The following is a 16229-nucleotide window of genomic DNA, read 5'->3' as shown; positions in this document are numbered from 1 at the left end:
AGTCGGGCTGTCTTAGTCTAAATTCTGCTCTTCAATTAATTGTTGTGTGACTTTGAACAAATCCCTTTACCCTCTCTTTATGCCAGGGTTACCAGAATTAGCCCGTGACATGACAGGACTACCAGTTATCTTTGGGTTTTAGATATGCAATGAATCATGTTTTTGTATACATCCTACTTAGTTTGGGGGCATACTTGTGTCCCAAAGGCAGGTTGTCAGTAAGAATTTGCTAATGCTATTGTCATTATTTTTCTTTCTTTTCTTTCCTCTCAGCTTTGCCTCCAGAACAGCTCAGAGCACCTGAGAATGCAGGCCCATGTCTAAGATGGGGCCACTGCACCCTGCTTGTGCCCTTTTCCTCCCTTTGCACTGATGTATAAGGTCTATTCAGGGACTAGTCCAAGTGTGGGGGTGCTTGGATTCCGAGGGCCTTGCCTCTTCCTGGACCCCATTGTTCTCCTGTGGGCCTCAGCACCTCCAAATGTCACCATTTCAGAGGAGCAGAGTCAGTTCTTGAGCTTGGATGGTAGGGAAGGGGTAATTGTATGCTGATAGACAATGATTTGAAGGACAGGAGGATCTCAAACTGGGGTGATACAAGTTAAATGGCAATTAAAGCAGTGTTTTTATATAAAATGTTAAAATGCATACTGTTCCACTTCTCAGTCTTTAAATATATGAATGGGAAAGTTAACATTTTATTCAACTCAATACAATAACTTAGAAATAATAGGCTATGGTTCTAAACCACAAACTCTTAACAGGAGAGAAAGGATTACAGCAAAGGCAGAGACAATGAGAGTAGGAAGTCAGTAAGAACAAGGATAGAGGGAGAGGGATACACAAAGAAAGAAACCCACAGGTTACCCAGGGAGAGAGAGAACAAAGTCAGAAAGACAGAATGGCCTCTCACATGCTCCATGCATGAATGTATACAGAGAAGCCAAGCCTGGCTTCCGAGGGGCCTGAGCCTTGTAATCTCCTAGACATCCGCAGCAGGGCATTGAAGGCCCATAGCACACTCACAGCTGCAGCCCAAGCCAGCAGATTTCATCCTGGACTTGCTCCCTAGACTGAGCCACAGCTGGGCCAGGGCTGGGAGCTGGATGTTTAGTCTCCTTCCCCCAGGGCCAACCAGCACACTTGGAGGCAGGAGGAGTCTGGGCCCACTGATCTTTTCCTGTCCCACCCTTCCACAGGAGTAAGTCCCCTCAGACAGTTCTCTGGGTCCAGGGAGGGAGCAGGTAGGAGAGCTAAGGAACAAAGAAAAAGAGATATGTTCAGGTGTTTTGGACTAGAGTCCCACTGTGTTGCAGATAATGAAAGAACAGGGACCTGAGAAGCAAAAGCTTTCAATCAGATGTCAAAACCAAAGCTGGAGACCATTTAAAAAAAATCTCATTTTTAAGTGAGAGTTGAATGAGGTTACAAAGCTGGGTGTTGTGAAATGTAAATAGTTTCATAATACAATTTCTCACCTTTGTGTATAAGCTAAAGGCAGGACGATATAGTATAAATGAGCTGATGATGTTGGCAATGCCAAGAATAAGCATCTGGAACTCAAACACTTTGGGTCTGCATCTACTCTGCCAGGTTTTCTCCTAGGCCCCAAGGAGGACACAGCAGTGACGATAGAGAGGAAGTCGCTGCTTATACATTCTATTGTAGGGAGGGGAGTAAGGACTCAGTGCACCAGTTTACTGTAGGTCAGATGAAAAGTGATAAAAAGTAGAGGGAAGCATGGTAGGCCTCACTGAGAAGGTGACATGTGCAGAGATCCATCTGAAAAAGCACAAAAGTGAGTCCCTGGAGAAAAGAGTGCCAGGGAGAAGGGACAGCAAATGCTAAGGCCTACTAGTGGGACCATGTCTGTTGGGTTCAAGGAACAGCAGGAGATAAAGAAGGTGAATGGGCAGGGACCAGGAAGAAGAGACAAGAGAGGATGATTCCAGGTCAGAGAGGCCATTGGAAAGGCACTGGCTCTTCCTGGGGGTGACTGGGAGCCTCTTCAGGAGTTGGACCAGAGATGTGACATGATCCTGGTCATTGTGCTGCTGTAGACAACAGGAGAGTCTGAGGGAAGCAGAGGGAGCATTCAGGAGGATTTGGAAGGAAGATGGAGGGTGGAGATGTGGTTCAGTTCATGTTCTCCTGAGGCAAGAACCAACCTGCTCTGCGATAGGTTGGGGGAGGACTGTGAGGTGCAGGGAGGGATCAAGGATGTGCAGGGTACATGCAGGCTGGTGACTTGGTCCAGGGCAGTGTTGCTAAATTTCCTGAGCTACAAAGGCTGGGACAGCCTGGAGAGGCCTTGGGTACTTTCAGGAAAGGCGGTGTCTCCCTGAGAGAAAGACTCACTACTGTGATTCTGTTTCTTTGGAATGTCTGTAATTTCATATCCATCTCCCAAAGTGGGCTGTGCTCCGACTTAATCTTGGGGTGAAGGTTGTTGAAGCTGACTCATCATGAGTCCTTCATTGGAGAGGCCTTCTTGTTAGAGATGTGTAAACTAGTGACACAGGAAAGAATTGGAAAGAAGAGGAGGAGATGCAGAAGGGAGAGTAGAAGGTAGGAGAGAGTAAAGGTGGAGAGAGAAGGGGTAGAAGGCAGAGGCAGGAAGGAAGGAGGAAAAGACATGGCCCAAAGAAAGATTTCATTCACAGGAGTGAAAATAATTATATCTGGGCATAAACTTAACAAGAAAGTGTAGCAACTGTGCACAGAAAATGTAAAGCATTACTGAGAGTCATAAAAGAACAGTTGGATAAGTGGGAAAATGTACATGGAGGTGGCACTTAATATTCTAAATATGTCATTCTCCACTCACATATTTAGTGGTAGAGCAATCAAACTTCCAGCCAGATTTGATTTGAAAAGGGTAAAATTGTTAACGAATAATGAAAGAAGACAAATACTGACAGATATTAAACTAGATTACAAAGCTATAATAATTTTTAAATTGTTGAGCTGGAGCAGAAATGTCAAATCAATGAACAGAATAACCCTTTCAGAACCATTAGGGGAAGCCAGGATGTTCACAGTTTGTTTCAAGACTATGGTTTAGCAGCACTTTATCTTTTCCAAGTTTAAACACATTAGATTTTCAAAACTCTGTATGGGTGCCTGTGCATGTGCATGTGTGCATATGTGTATGTATGTTACTGGGGATTTAACTTAGAGCCTTCTCACTGAACTACATCCCCAGTTCTTTCTATTTTTTAATTTTGAGATAGGATCTCAATAAGTTGCTAAATTGGCTTGGCTGGGCTTGAATTTGTAATCCTCCTTCCTCACCCTTCCAGAGTGCTAGGATTACAGGTACCTAGCCAGAATATCTTGAAAAAGTAAGCTGGGCCAGCATCACTGAGCCCAATTAACAGAAGAGGAAATGACAGTCATAATTATGAAGCTACTTGTCCCTGGTGACCTAGAAGTTTCTGGCAGAGAAGAGACCCTAGGTTAAGGATCCAGTTCCCAGCTATGGGGTTATTCTGTGGCTCTTACATGCCACTACCATGACATCATGGTCATGATACTGGGTCATCTGTGAGCTGGAATTGTGTCCCCTTGGGATGGTGGGACAAGATGAGGTGGGAGGTGGGGTGAGTCCCACCATCCCTGTCCTACACAGAAAGGAAGGAGCCTGTGTGCTCCAAGGGACAGCAGCCTTCAGGGCAAGAAGTGATTTTACTTAACAAATATTTATTTATTGACTAAATATCCACTAAATTTCAGGTACTGGCAGGCTCCCAGAAGTCCCAACATGCACTCAGGAGCTTATATACTTTCTTCTGCTGTCCCCCAGCACCATTACATATGGAGGGGCCTTCTTTTACCTCGTTGTACCTGGATCCCCCTCACCCAAGAGGCAGTGTAGCTTAATGGCAGGAAACACAGCAAAGCCACACTGATAGTCTGCAGTTCAGGTCCACTAGCTCTGAGGTTGGGGCTTTACCTCCCTGGGGCAGGACTCCTTTACCTAGGAAGGACCTAACACCTGTTTCCTAGCTCAGGTGGTGGCTATGTCTCTAGCAGGGCCAAGTTTGGTCCACTATTTACTCATGTACATCCCCCAATCTGAGCATGGGTTTCAACTTTATGGTTAGAGGGGAAAAGGCTAAAAAAGGCTAATATTTTACAATGTGAAAATTATAAGAAATTCAAATTTCAGCATCAAGTTCTATTGAGACACAGCCGCACCCACCCACTTAGATATCATCTGTGCTGCTTTTGTTCTCAGTTAGCAGAAAGATTGCTGTCAAGACCAAATGGTCAGCAAAGCTGGAAATACTTGACTTCAGTTTCTTTGGAGCAGCTCCAGGCTTTGCCATTGCCTTGGGACATCTGACCTAGACTTCTAGCACATATCCTTTAGTCTTTCAACATAGACTCTTCAGCCTCTTAGCTTAGATTTTTCAGCCTTCCAACATCACTCCTTTGGCTTCCAATAGAAGTTTTCAGGGAACTCCAGGTCTTTTACCTTTGACTGGATTGTCCAGATCGCCAGCGTGCAAATAGCTTTTTTGCATTCTTCCATACCTGAATCTGCAGGCAGCCATTAAAATTTTGAGACTTCCAGGAAGACGCTGGAGTGTTGAGCAGTAGAAGAAGAGACTTTCCAAGATCTGGTGTTCTGACCCTAGAATATAGTGGCATGAGGAAGGGAAGAAGAAAAAAAGTGGGTCCTGCGGATCTAAAGTGAGAACTTTAGAAAGGATCTAAAGTGAGAACTGAAGTCCATGGGGAGAGCAAAGAGAGAGACTTCAGTGAAGAGGAGAGAGATAGCAAGTGGCACTTTCTCCCAGAGCCCGGACTCACTGCATGGGAATGCCAGACGCATGGTGACCACTGGTGATCCCAGAGGCCTCCATGGAGAAATGTACCAGTGTAATGGAGCAGTGGATACAGCAGACTGAAATGGCTGATGAGGTATTGGGGTTCAAATGTCACCCAGGAGAAACTGATTGGTTGGTAGCCATCTTGGAGAGGGGCCAACTGAGCTCAGAACTCAGAATGGTTTATAGGCTGACTCCATCTAATGACTCCTGGTATTTTGGTGAGTGTGCCAAGTTCATGTCAGCAGGAGGTCAGAGAGCAGAGTTCAAGCAAGCAGGAGGCACAGGAACTGTTGCAGCATCAACAAATCTAGTTCAAGCCTCAGAGCCAGAAACCAGCCAGAACTTCAGTGGAACTAAAGGTATAGGCTGGCTGAGATTATCCACTACCCACTGTAAAGCTACAGCTGATATGCTGGGGTTAATCAGTTTGGCTCCAGACTCTATCTGCCCATGTTGTCTACCAATGACAGCAGAGACGCACCTTGAATTGGACTTCTTTTTTCTTTTTCCTTTGCTTTTTTCTTTATTTTTTCCTATTTTCTGATTTTTGTTCTTGTTTTGTTTTGTTTTCTTGATTGTTTGAACATGGTTTCTAGTTTTTTGTTGTTGTTCTGTTCTGTTCTTGTTTTTGTTGTTGTTGCTGTTTGTTTGTTTTTGTACAAGGAATCAGACTCAGGACCTTGTGCTTGCCAAGCAGGCATGGCACAACTGAGCTACACCCCCTGCTCTCTGTTCTTGTTTTTTATTTCTTTCTTTCTCTTTCCTATCTTCTTCACCAGTTTTACAAAATTTGTACGATCTTCCTCTGACCCTCAGCCTTCTTCTAATTTCTTCCTCTTCTTCTATTTCTTTTTTTCCTGCCTGACCCCTTTTAAATCTTCTCCCCTAAGAGTAAAATCATGGTGTTAAGGGTTTACTTATTGCATACAATTTTCTGGTTCATTTTGGATTTTCTTACATAACCACAAATATAGTGCATATGGTTAAAGGCAAATTAATAGTTACCACAATTTGTCATTTTCTAGGCTGTGTTTGAAGCTATTGTTATTGCTGGTTGTACTACATTAGCTAAGGTGACATAATTGTTCTAATCAGTTGTTCTTCTTGGTATGCCAAGACTGTGATTGCCTCAGGGTCTTAGAAAAAAAAAACTATAACTCAGTGCCAAAAACCCCAGTAGCTAAGCAAAGTAGGAAGAAACTTCTTACCCCCAATAAATTGAAGAGATTGGATCTTGCAGCAAACTCAAAACCTAAAAGTCAGCTGCACCTGGAAGATACCTCTGAGAAGTAGTCATTTCCTAAGGGTTTTGAATACTGGCAATATAGCTACTCACCATAAGCAATTTACAAAGATGTACCCCCCAACTTTTATAAGATGTATCCCCCCAACTTTCAGCTCACCAAAGGCAAACCCAGGGGGCAATGAAGTGAAACAATCCAGAAGCCACCCACCTGGATTCTCTGAAATGATAACAGAGGAAGTAACAAAGCAAATTAATGAAGCTCTAGAAAAAAATCAAAGCAGAAATAATTTCTCAGATAATTACAGAGATGGCTACCAGAATGAAAGACGTGCTTAGTGACTCTAGAGCAGACACAGATAAAAAATAGAGGAGCTCAGGAAAATGATGGAGCTGTTAGAGAAAAGAAGTTAATCACTTATAAAGGAAATCCCATCGGAATCACAGAAGACTTACAAACCCTCAAGTCAAGGGGAGCGAGGAATGAAATATTTCATGCCCTAAAGGAAAACAACCTCCAACCCAAACTGAGGTACCCCACAAAAGTATCAAATTTATGGAGAAATAAGATACTTCCATGAAAAAGAATACCTGAAGAAATTCATGACCACCAAACCAGCCTCCAAAGTGTTCTGAAGGATATTCTAGAAAGAAATAACAAGGATTACAATTCCATGAACCCGAACAGAATGAATCCACCAGGCAAGGCAAGAAATTAAACAGAAGAGGAAAGAAGGCAGCCAACAACAGGAAAATAACATGACAGGGATAAATCAATATATATCAGTTATAACCATCAATGTTAATGGTCTCAATTCAACAATCAAAAGAAACAGAGCAAGGGCCTGGGATTTAGCTCAGTGGTTCTGCCACCTGCCTCGAAAGCACAAGGAGCCGAGGTCCAAAAAAAAAAAAAGCAAAAAGCAAAGAAAGAAAGAAAGAAACAGACCAGCAGAATGAATCAGGAAGCGAGATCCAACAATATGCTGCATACAAGAAAAACATTTAATTAAAAAAGAAATTCATAGACTGAACGTTAAAGGATAAAAAACAATATCTCATGTGATGGGTACTTGGAAAAAAGCTCAGTTATTCTATTTACAGACAAACTGTATTTCAAGCCCAGACTGATGAAGAGAGACAAAGAAGGTCACTGCTTCCTTGTAAAGGATACACACACCAAATAGCAGCGCCCCAACTATATAAAACAAATACTAATGGATATGAAAAATCAAATGAGCATTAATACAGTTTTAATGGGGGACCTCAATATTGCAGTTACAAATAGACAGATCAACTAGACAAAAAAATCAACAATGAAATATTAGAACTGAACCAAACTTTTGAACAAATGGACTTAGTAGATGTCTACAGAGTGTTCCACCCCACAACATTTTTCTCAGCTGTACATGGGACATTCTCCAAAATAGACCACATGCAGCTCATAGAACATGCTTTAAGTAAATGCAAAGGAATTGAAATTATCCCATGAATATTATCAGACTACAGTGAAATGATATCGGATATCAATGGCAAAAGATACCATAATAATTTCATAAACACACGGAAATTAAATAACACCCTCCTGAATAAACAATAGGCTAAAGATTAAATTAAAGAAGAAATCAGATAGTTTCTACAATTAAATGAATTGTAGAAAACAACAAGCTAGAATTTATGGGACATAACAAAAGCCATCCTACCAGGGAAATTTGTAGGGATGAAACCCATATCTAGAAAATAGAGTGGGCTCAAATAAACAACCTAACGTTGAACCTCAAACTTCTAGAAAAAGAAGACCAAGTCAACCCCAAGGCTCATATGAGGGAGAAAATTGTAAAAATCAGAGCAGAAATTAATTTGGAGACTGAAAAAAATTACAAAGAATCAATGAATCAAAGAGTTGATTCTTTCTGAGAGCACTGAATCCTAACCACTATACCACTAGGGAATGGTTCTTTGAAAGATTAAATGAAATTGACAAAACTTTAGCCAATTTTATTTAAAAAAAAAGAAAAGATTCAAATCCATAGAATTAGGAATGAAGAAAGGTGAAATCACAACCGCTCCCATAGATATCCAGAAGATAATTATTTGTGATGACATGACAAAAAAAAAAGAAAAGATTCAAATCCATAGAATTAGGAATGAAAAAAGGTGAAATCACAACCGCTCCCATAGATATCCAGAAGATAATTATTTGTGATGACATGACACTCTACAGAGAAGACACCAAACATTTCGCTAAAAGACTTCTAGATTTAATAACCAAATTTAGTAGTGCAGCTAGATACAAAGTCAACAAAAAAATCAATAGCTTTTCTGTACCCAAATAACAAACTCACTGAGAGGAAATTAGGGAAACCGCACCTTTCACAATAGCATCCTCACCAAATGATATACCTAAGAATCAATCTAATGAAGAAAGTAAAAGACTTCTACATTGAAAACTACATGGGGCCAGGGATGTTGCTCAAACTAAAAGACTTCTAGATTTAATAACCAAATTTAGTAGTGAAGCTAGATACAAAGTCAACAAAAAAAATCAATAGCTTTTCTGTACCCAAATAACAAACTCACTGAGAGGAAATTAGGGAAACGGCACCCTTCACAATAGCATCCTCACCAAATGAAATACCTAAGAATTAATCTAATGAAGAAAGTAAAAGACTTCTACATTGAAAACTACATGGGGCCAGGGATGTTGCTCAGCAGCACCACCCCTGCCTGGCAAGTGCAAGGTCCTGAATTTGATCTCTGGTACCAAAAACAAGCAAACAAACAAACACTACAAAACAAAACAGAAACCCACTCAGCCTACCACATGAACCAAACCCATCCTGTCACAGCCAACCTACCCTTTGCCTTCGGGCCTTGCTTCACCCACACTCGGTTCTCTCTCTAGGAAAATCTTAGTGGCAGGTAAGCAAGCACCTTCTTTCCCCACCCAGCCTCACTCACGTGGTCTCATTGTTCACATCAGTGATGTCTATTCTGTCCAGGAACCAGCCTGGTCTGTTGCCTGTGTTGTCATGGCGAATCCGTATCTTGGTCAGAGCCCCCAGGTTAATGGCGTAGATGGTGAAGGTGTCTGTCTAGGAAGGAGGAGAGCAGCACTCAGAGCGCGAAGACCAACCCTTCCTTCCCCTGCCATCAGCTTCATCTTCCAAGGGCTTGAGCACCCGGAGGTGGACAATAAGAACCAAAAGAACCAGGAGTGGAAGGGAATATGGACAATGTAGTTCATTGGTCTGATGTTTGTTCTGTGCTATTGTTTTTTTCAACCTATCCCTGCCAAGGGATCTTCTCACCCTCACTGGTTTGAGGAAGGTAGAGGGAGAGAGAGGCAGAAGATGGTCTGCCATTGTGTTTTGTGTGTGTGCGTGTGTGTGTGTGTGTGTGTATGTTGGGTATAGGGTGCACTGAGACCTTGGGCTTGTATGTGGACTTGTACATCAACTCCTTCTACCACAAGGTTTTATTAAGCACTTACTATGAGGCAGTCCTGTGCAAATTCAAAGTGATTGATAAAAACAGAAGACTTGGACTTGCTGCCCATGTAGGTAGGAAGGTGGGTGTGAACCACACACATGCATGTGAGCTGCCATTTGCACTGGAGGAAGCGGACTACACTGGGACCCCAGAAATTAATGGAGTTTTCTTGGCTATACATTTTTTGACTTTTTACTTAGAAAAAAATTCAGATCTTCAGGAAACTTGCAGAAATAGTGTGTACAAATAATACAAAGTTTCCATACCTTCATACATTTTTGCACTTATGCTCAATATTTGCTATGCTGCTTTCTTTTCTCTCCTCCCTCTCCTCACTTTTCTACTCCCCTCCCCTCTCCCTTCATTTTTTCCAAATCAACTGAAAATTAGTGCAGTTACCATGATGTTTCACCCCTAAATATTTCAGCACTGAATTGCAAAGAACAAGGACACTCATCTACTCACAAAGCAATGATCAAAGTCAGGAAAGTTAACATCCTGAACTCCAACACAGCACAGTCAACGTCAACACAACACAGGCATTTATCACATAATGACAGAGATATGTTCTGAGAAATATGTTGCTAGGTGATGTCTGTCATTATACAAACATCATACAGTCTAGTTACAAACCAAGATGGCTACAATGTCACTAGATGGCATAATCTTATGGGATTACTACAATATATGCCATTTGTTGTCTGAATTGTTGTTATGCAGCATGTGACTACTATTACCTATATACAGTCCATATTTAAATTTCACCAAGTGTAGCAGTTTTGCCCTTTACAACAATATTGTCCCAACCCAGGAATAAAGTGGCTCTTGTTTTTCATGGAGAGAAACGAAATGCAAACATAAACCCAGATCCTCAAGTCATGACAAAGAGTGCTGAAAGAAAATTTGAGTGGGGAGAACAAAACAAGTAATCTCCCTAAAGTATTTTAATGGATTTGGTTTATTGCTTTTCCTCCCCTAGGCTGAAAAGAGAACCTGGCTTCAGTATATGCAAAATCTTAAAGGAGAAAGGTGGCAGCTTTATTTCTCATGCTCTTCCCTATGCCTGTGGAGTGAGGTACATGTGTTTATTTCATATTGCCTCAGGATGTAGTTCAGGCTTCTCAGCTTGTACCACATCCATGCAATATTGGTCTTATCCAAATTTATCCACTGTGAGGCACCAGCCACTGCTCAGGGTTGTCCTGAAAATGGTCCTCCACATTTTCACCTCCATATCTTTGCTTCTGCAGTCCCATCTTCTGCAAATATCCTTTACTGTCATCATGCATTGCCCATCTAGTCTTCCCCATGGCACCATGTTAAACAGTGAGCCTGCTCAGCACCTGAGAACCTGATGCTGGATACTACTCTCTAGTTGTTCGCAAGGATCAGCTAGCCTATGGGCTCCAAGCACTGGAACCCTGTCAATGCTTTTCTTGCCCTGCCCCAAAGCATTAGTACTTACAGAAGAGGCACTGCCATCAAACCTAGTTGGACTGAAGGAAACACCCTTCTAGAAAGACAGCAGACACCATACTAGGTGGAGCTGTCATCAGGGGGCACCATGCTCCATATCTGAATCCACCCTCCAGACCCAGAGTCCAGAGAGCCCTCACTCTACCTGCCCCTGCTCAAACTTGTTGGACTTGTCCGACTTCTTCAGGGGCCGCTCTCCTGTGTCTCCATACTCCTCACCGTAGATCGTTAGATAGACGTTGGCATCAGTGCCAGCCTTGGGCACGTTCCCTGTGATCACCTGGACCTCATATGTATTGGCTAGAGGCAAAGAAAGATGCAGAATTGAGAACACAGGACTATGAGTTGGGCTGAAGCCCAGCCTCACAGATTCATGCAGATCCTCAGAGTAGGAAGGATCTACCATATATCTACACCACTAAACTGGCCTGAACTTGTCAACCCAAGACTTCCCTTGACCATGAGACCAACAGCAACATTTGGCCTCAGCAACCCTCCAACCTTATGCCCCCCCAACTCCATTTTGTTATATCCAGTGTATCAGAGCTCCTCTCATTGTCTCTGATTCCTCCTGAGATCCCTGGGATGAGGGCAATGCTTAACCCCAAACAGGACTGTCCGTGGTGGCTTTTCAGATGCCAATCAGGAGAGCTATTTGGGAAGCACCATGGTGCCCACCTACGTAGCCTTCATGTGAAGGAAATGGAGTTACCCTAACCCCCTCCCTGGTCCTTTAGCGGACATGTGGCCCCTAAGGCTTACACTCAGGACCAGGCCGGCCTGCTGGCACCAGCTCCACGACAAGCTCACTGTCCTCCTTGCCTCTGGCCAGCCAGCGATGGACTTCAAACTTGTATTGCTCAATCACCTCCTGCATCCCTGGCCCAGACTCCTCCTCTTCCTGCTCCTCCTCAGTCTCTTCCTCTTCCTCCTCTTCAGACGAGGACTCCTCTGAAGAGGACTCTTCTTCCTCACTGGCATCCTCCTCATCGCTGCCCTTCTTCTTCTTCTTCTTCTTCCTTTGCAGCTTGGCCTTCAGCCGCTCCTTCTTAAGCAGCTGCCGAAGCTTGTCCTTTTCCTTCTTCCTCCGAGCCTCTTCCTCTGGTGTCAGGTCCTCTTCCCGCCACACCAAGTGCCGCAGCCACACCATGTCCACAAACCAGCTGGGCCCAAAGCCCTCACCTGTGTGCCCCAGACGGATCTTGTAGATTTCACCTACATCCGCTGCCTCCAGCTGAGCAAAGCAGGGAAGTGGTTGAGATTGCCCCTGGTGTCCTCCCTGCCTCCCTAGCAGAGCCAGGCCCAGGGCCTGGTGCTTGGCTGCAGCCCAGACAGACTGAAGCCTTTGCCCTTAGAAACAACCCCCCTCTCTCCAACCACACTCAGCCTTGCTCCTCAGCCTGGCCTGGACCCCAAACTTATTTCCTTCTAACTGCTGTGGTGGTCACGCTGGTCTCCCTATTTTGGTCTTCCTTTTGATCATGTGTGCATGAGCCTATGTGCATGCAGGTGTGCGTGCGTGCAAACAGACACACAGACACACAGACACACACACACACACACACACACACACACACACAGACACACACAGGCCCTCCTACACAGAGCACTCATTCCTAGGATTCCTAGTTCCATGTCTTTTTTCCCACCTTACCTCTCAACAAAGCTATTCATTCAGTCCTCTACTTTATTATTAACTTTTATTTTAAAACTTTGTACTTTTCTGTGTTCTCCAAATTTTTTCAGTGTTAAACATATGTGACCTTTGTAACAAGCCAAAAAAAAAGTGCTCTTAAAAAAAAAAATCTTACCTATGACCTTAGAAGCCCCAGGCCCTTCCAAAGCACTTAGCCTGTTTGTCTGCTTGTCTCCTCCCTAACTGTTCAGTAGGGTCCCAGAATTTGCCTCTGGTCCTGGTCTAGCCTGGATGTCCTCTTTGTCCTCCTGAGCTGTGAGTTTCTTAAGACAAACCCCATTTTGTGTGTGTCTCTCTCTACTGGCCAGAGGGCAGTGTGGATGGGTCGTCAGCCTCAGATTGCATTGTTGGGCTGTCCTGAATGCCACAGTGTCAGGAAGTACCTGCACTCAGATGAGATCTGGTCCTTGCAAACCTCCGGGGTCAGGCTCTCATGAGGTCCTTGCTAGTGGAACTCCTCTTAAGCTCCCTGATGCTGATGAGCTGCTGTTCATGTATTTAACCCTTCTTAAAACCTGGTCTCACCAGTTATCCCCACTGAGTTCCAGGGAAACTGGAGCCTAAGACTGTTCCATAGTTGCTCAGTGTCCCATAATTCAGATCCAGACCTAGATGAGAATACAGGTCTCCTGACCCCAATGAATCCACAGTGTGATCAACCACTTTTGTGAGACAATTCCCAGTCAAGATAGAGCCCTGAGCCCAGAAAAAGAAGAATGTATCTTCAGCTACTTCAGGTATGGGCACTGGGCTTGGTAAGTCAATTCTTCAGCACATTAGCTCCCCTCTTCATGTTTCCTGGGTCATGGTACTCCTGGGTCATGACAACCTTCCTCAAAGAGGCTTACTTGTCATGCAGCATCTTTGCATCTGTTTGCCTAGCTGAGCCTGCATCCACCACACCCAGTGAGCTGACCTGTGAAAGGTGCACTGCTGGGTCACATCTCCATAACATTCCCTGACATTGGCTCTTTTGATCATTATAGGGATGGTGAAGCCAGCTGTGCACGTATTACAAAGTTAGGTTTTTAACTGAAGCTCAGAAAGTCAAATACACAGGCCTTAGCCTTCTCAGCAGTGTATGAGGGACTCAATGAGGCACCTCCACATTCAGACACCTGTGAGCCTGGCCTGGTCCCAGGTAAACCAAGACCATCTCTTCTGGCAATGGGATGAGGACTGTTTGCTGAAGGCCAATGTGCCTTCTAAACATAGAGCACCCAGCATGAACATGCTCCTTGCACACACATTTCTGCAGTCACACACACATGTGCTTACACACACACGTGCTATAGGTCCAACATAAAATATTCAAGTGTTATTCAAAGGCCACTCCCTTTACATTGTCTATAATGCCAACAACACACTCACATGCACATCTTTTTTCCTTTGATAAAGAGTTTTACAAGAGTAAAGGAAGAGGCCTGGGATACTCAGAACACAGCATGAAACTCCACCATCTCCCAGGTTCTGCCTGTAAAGTATGACCCTGGCTTTGGAGTCACAAACTGGGGAGCAGGTGAAGGGACCTCAGCTCTTATGAAATCATGGGTTAAATGAAAATCACCTACTCCAGAAATCTCAGAATTGGCAACATGTTAGTATCATTGGTAAACTTTAAATGAAAGATATGCCAGAAAGTGTGTCCCACCTCCAGAGACTCTGATTTAACTGGTCTAGGTGTGAGCTAAGCTGTACCTTTTCTTAAAGTTTGCAGATGGCTTGAACATGAGGTCAAGATTGAGAATCCCCGATGTAGCCCAATCCCCTCATTTCAAGCCAAAACTCAGGTACAGTGAGAGGGTATTACTCTCCAAGTTTACAAGGTAGAAATTGGCCAATAAAACCTGGTGTTCAATCCCAGTTAAAAGCTCTACATCCAGGCTAGCTGTGCCCAGGAACCCTTGGGAAGCCAAGAGAATCCTTGTCCAGCTAGTCCTCATTTGGCTCGAGGGGCAGTCCATTCTCCCATGGTGAGTAAATAACACCCAGGGAACTATCTCGGTGTCCTCTGGGCCCTCTGCTGCCACCCTGCTGTCTTACGCCCACACACCTGGAACACATCCTTGGATGCCCGATCAAACACTTTTGAGCGGCTGGAGAGGAAGAGCACTTCAGTCTTGCCTTCCTCACCATAGATCTGCACGTAGACTCTGGCAGTGGTGCCTGCACCACCCACATCCCCTGTCCAAATCTCAACCTCATAGTGGACCACTGGGTGGGCACATGTGGGAGAAATAGAACATTTAGTAATAGTAACAACAATGACAGTAATGAAACAAACATTGTCAGAGCCTCTTCCACATGCCTGGTGCTTCTTGATCATCCTTTTATATAATCTTCTCCCCAACACCTTACAGATAGACAAGGGAAACTTAGAGGAACTGTTCAGGTAATGGATATGGCAAACCTGCACCATCAATCTGGCCATCCACGTGTCCTTAGCTAGGAATAAGGAGGACTCAGTATAACACCTGACATTCCCTGTTTTCTATCTATCTGCTGTGGTTTAAATATTTGTCCCCTCCAAAACTCATTTTGAAATTTAACTGCTGTTGTAGAAGCTGGAGCGTTTAAGATTTGATTAGGTCATGAGAGTGGGATTGGTGCAATTATAAAAGGGTGAGTTTGGCTCCCTCTTTCTCATCCTCTCGCCTGTTTGAACTAATACTACTTATCAAGGTGTTGGAGGGTAGAAGTGAGTTATAGACACACACCAGTAGAGGGCATATCCTAATGGACTGCAATGTGTCTCCCAGGAGACACTTGCCTGTCAATATGACTGTGATAGGACTGGCCCTCTCAATAATGTTATTTGACAACATCATGATTTCTTGTCAAGTAAAGAGTGTTATTTTCAATAAGATTATCTTTCTTACCATGGCAATGGAAGACTTGGGAGCTGAAGAGGACTGGCTGAGAGCCTGAAGAGGCTGAACTAGAGATACTAGATTCCGCTAAAAGCAGCTGGGAGAGTGAGTGGACAATCCTCACTGTGAGGAGCTCTGACTTGGTTTCCTCCCTCAGTTCTTAACACCACAGACTATCACCATCATACAAAATGAGGAAGGAGATTCATGAGCATTTAGCAAATGATACTAAGTTGCTGGGAATCAAAATATGGCAGCCTGAAATAAAATTTTCAACAGCAAGGATAAAGTCAAGGACATTTTCTAAAAGCAGAAAGGAAATTCCTCAAGGACAAAAAAGACAAATGACAGAAGAAAAGTAAAAAGTCAGAGAAAATTTAATATCCAAACAAGAGTTCAGTACTACAAACAACAGAAGAAATAGAGTTGGAAATTGTTGGACACACAGCATGAAAACTAAAAAAGCAAAAATATTTCAAGACTGAGGATTCTGTGAGTTTCCAGAACAATGGATAGAAGTAAAATCACAAAAGACACTGACAATTTCAGAGTGTCTGAAATAAAGATGAGATTAGAGTGGACTTAGAGAGGTGAAAAATCAGAGTCAGATAGCA

The 16229-nt window shown here is 43.5% G+C and overlaps 1 protein-coding gene across 1 annotated transcript in view; it reads right to left on the bottom strand.

Moving 5' to 3' along the window:
* Nucleotides 1-11946, bottom strand: part of LOC104860462 (lipoxygenase homology domain-containing protein 1) — a 77425-nt gene extending 65479 nt beyond the window's left edge. The window contains exons 1-3 of the mRNA XM_033757480.1: nt 11918-11946; nt 11195-11349; nt 9043-9176 (exon numbers count right to left, since the gene is read on the bottom strand). The gene's annotated coding sequence lies outside the window, so the exon portion shown is untranslated. The remainder of the gene's footprint in view (nt 1-9042; nt 9177-11194; nt 11350-11917) is intronic.
* Between the last annotated feature and the right edge of the window lie 4283 nt (nt 11947-16229).

This window comes from Fukomys damarensis, unplaced genomic scaffold, assembly GCF_012274545.1.
Source record: "Fukomys damarensis isolate Sample0158 unplaced genomic scaffold, DMR_v1.0_HiC HiC_scaffold_30, whole genome shotgun sequence".
Lineage (NCBI taxonomy): Eukaryota > Metazoa > Chordata > Mammalia > Rodentia > Bathyergidae > Fukomys > Fukomys damarensis.
The sequence above is the reverse complement of the archived record's forward strand: the minus strand, read 5'-3'. Positions and strand labels throughout refer to the sequence as shown.